Source organism: Grammomys surdaster, unplaced genomic scaffold (assembly GCF_004785775.1).
Source record: "Grammomys surdaster isolate TR1022 unplaced genomic scaffold, NIH_TR_1.0 204, whole genome shotgun sequence".
Classification (NCBI taxonomy): Eukaryota; Metazoa; Chordata; class Mammalia; order Rodentia; family Muridae; genus Grammomys; species Grammomys surdaster.
The window spans coordinates 1272799-1276069 of NW_021604649.1; positions in this window are offsets into that span (position 1 = coordinate 1272799).

Sequence of the window (3271 nt, forward strand, 5' to 3'; positions counted from 1 at the left end):
TCTTTGCACTGGCTGTCTGGGGCAGCCCAACAGCTTCTATCCATCCCTTATTGCATCCCTGAAGTACTGCCCACACATGAGTATTTCCAGAAACCAGGACAGCTAGGCCTGATTATTCAGCGTCAAGGAAGGAGGGAGGAGGTGGAGGAGAAAGAGACAGCAGCCAAAAAAAGCTGGAGACAGAGTGGAGGTGGGGGGAGAAGGAGGGCACTGGGCAGATGAGAGGAAGGAAAGAGAAGAGATACTGTCTGGATAGTAAGGGAAGGAAGAGACGTCACAAGGAGTCAGTTGGGTCAGTATAAAGAAGGACAGGCTATAAAACAGTCTTGACAGGGCAAGTGCCTAGAGGTTGGAGCTGACCTGGAGGCTTAAGCAGACGCTGCGCCTGCACAGCGTCAAGAACTTCAGGGATGTTAAATTAGTATCATAGGTGTCTCCCATTTCCCACCTCTGCCTGAGAAAGACAAGAAAAGTCTAAATCCATTGGTAGAACTTTTAGATGACAGCAAACAGTGGTACTTCTAGCTCCATGGAACCTGTCCTGAGTCCCTCACCCCCACTCTGTCCTCCTGAAACACCTGAGAGTCATTCTCTTCCCACAAAGACCACAAAGATACCTGAGCTCTCCTTTTTGCTTCTTGCTCTCCCTTTGGGGTCTCATTCATTCAAGGAAAGTGTATCAGACACTTAGTGTGGGCCAGGTATCTTGCTGGTTTCCCTCGGAGCAAACTAAGGTGACTTGGAGATATGACAACATTTATCCAAAGTGGGAGCCTGTTCCATTCTACAGGAATTGAAGGTATCACAGCAAACGATGTCAAATGGGACCACCACTGGGGAGCGTATGAAGTAGATCCCTCCTCGCTCTTGAATCGGGCAGTTCTTATTTATATCTTTTGAGTCAACTAAGCCAGGAAATTTGAGGGAAGCCACGATGAAAGACTGAAACACGAAACACTCAGTTACACGGGGCCTTGAAACAAAGGCTTGGAGTAGCTGGGCTAGTGTCTGGTGAAAGAGCAAGCTAGGGGAGAAGCATAGAGACAAGTGAAAACTAAGTTTGGGGGCCCTACCATGCCGTCCTGAATGCCAGGCTCTATAAGTACGGGGAACCATAGGAAGGCATTGAGTAAGGTAGTGACACAGTTAACTGTGCATTTTAAATAGAGGCTCTGGTGAGATGCTGAAAACAGAATGGATGGGAAGAGACAGGAGATGCTAAAATTAGCAGAAATGATGGTTACCTTAGCCAGGGAAGGTAAAGGAAGAAATGGTGAGAAGCCAGTGGCTTCCAAAATAGTAAAATGAACCCTGTGCTAAGTGCACTATAGTTGGTTATCTTTTCTTTTTCTTTTTTTTTCTTTTTTTTTCTTTTTTTTTTTTTTTTTATTTTTTTTTCTTTCTTTTTTTTTTCAAGACAGGGTTTCTCTGTGTAGCCCTGGCTGTCCTGGAACTCACACTGTAGACAAGGCTGGCCTCAAACTCACAGAGATCCACCTGTCTCTACCTCCCAAGTGCTGGGATCAAAGGCATGTGCCACCATCATGTGGAAATTATCTCATCACGTAGAAATTATCTTTTTTTAATAAGTATAATCATACACATAATATTTTAAAGCATTTTACATGTCCAAGATCAAACAGGAGTAAATATTAGAAATGAGATTCAAACAACCCAGAATCAAAACTCAAACAACTGGGAAGTATCTATTATATACTTGTGTTTTTAAAATAAATATAGGAGCCAGGCATGGTGGCACATGCCTTTAATCCTAGCACTCTGGAGGCAAAAGCAGGCAGATCTCTATAAGCCCAAGGCCAGCCTGGTCTATACAGAGTAAACTCCAGGATATCCAGGGCTACACAGAAAAACCCTGTCTCAAAAAAAGAAAAGAAATATAGGGGGTAGGGAGATAGCTCAGAAGGTAAGAGTGACTGTCAAGCCTGAAGACCTGATTGGCTCTACAGGACTAACATGATGGAATGAACTGGCTCCCAAAAGCTATCTTCTGACTTCTACTTGTGCAGCCACACATACACACAGTAAATAATTAAATGTAAAGAAAAGTATAAAAGCCAGAGCTAGCTGGACAGTGGTGGCGCATGCCTTTAGTCCCAGCACTTGGGAGACAGAGGCAGGCAAATCTCTATGAGTCCAGCCTGGTCTACAGAGCAAATTCCAGGATATCCAGGGCTACAGAGACAAACTCAGTTTTTTTTTTTTAATATGCCAGAGCAAACATGATGCAGATAACATTCCAGCATCTGGGCAGTGGAGGAAAAAGGATAAGCTGAGGATAAGGTCATCCTCAGCTGCCTGTGAAGGTCGTGGCCAGCCTTGGCCTATATGAAATCCTATCTCAAACATACATACATACATACATACATACATACATACATGGTATCCGTTCAAATGTTTCCAAATTCAAGCAACAGAGGGATATAAAATGGTGTTCTTAACCTCAACTTATATTTTACCCCTTGGATTTTGTAGCATCACAATCATCGCTGAGATTGATGGGCCTAGTTTTAGTATTATGAAAGAAGGTAGTCCGTTAAGAGATGGCAGGACCCACACAGTGAGAAGAGAGAACCTACTCTGGCAAGTTGTCCTCTCATCCCCACACCTGTACTGTATTGCCCCCCTCTTCCCTCCCTTCCTCTCTCTATGCTAAATAAATGTATTGTTAAAAGAAAGGGGGCTATCACACAATAAATACATGTATTTTAAAAAGAGGGCCAAGGAATAAGCAGAAGGGAAAATATATAGTCGGCAATAATTTGACCAAGAAGAAGACAAAAAAAAAAAAAAGAAAGAGAGAGATGGTTAGAGTTTGGATGTGCTTAAAATGCAGGTTTTCCAAAAGGAATCCTCTAGACCTTGAACTGTCTTTAAGCTGTGGAGACGTTTAAAGTGCAAAGACTTTGAACACTGCCATTACCTAGCTGTGTGACCTTGTGCAAGTCACTTAATCTCTCCAGAGACTCATTTTCCTCATCTGTAAAAACAAGACTAATAGTCACTGCTACATAGGGATTAAATGAGCGAACACACTTAACAAACAGCACTCGGCTTGACAAAATGTCAGCCAATAAAACTGAGCGGTCCTCCTACCCTCAGAGCTACCTGATTTCTGAAAAGACCCTTAGCTCTGAAACCCCACAGTCTCTAGCCTCCGGGATGGAATGGCCGCAGGCGAGCTAAGACGGGCGAGGGGTAAAGGGAGGAGCCATGGTGCGCAGGCGCTCGAGCAAAAGATAGACAGGGTGCG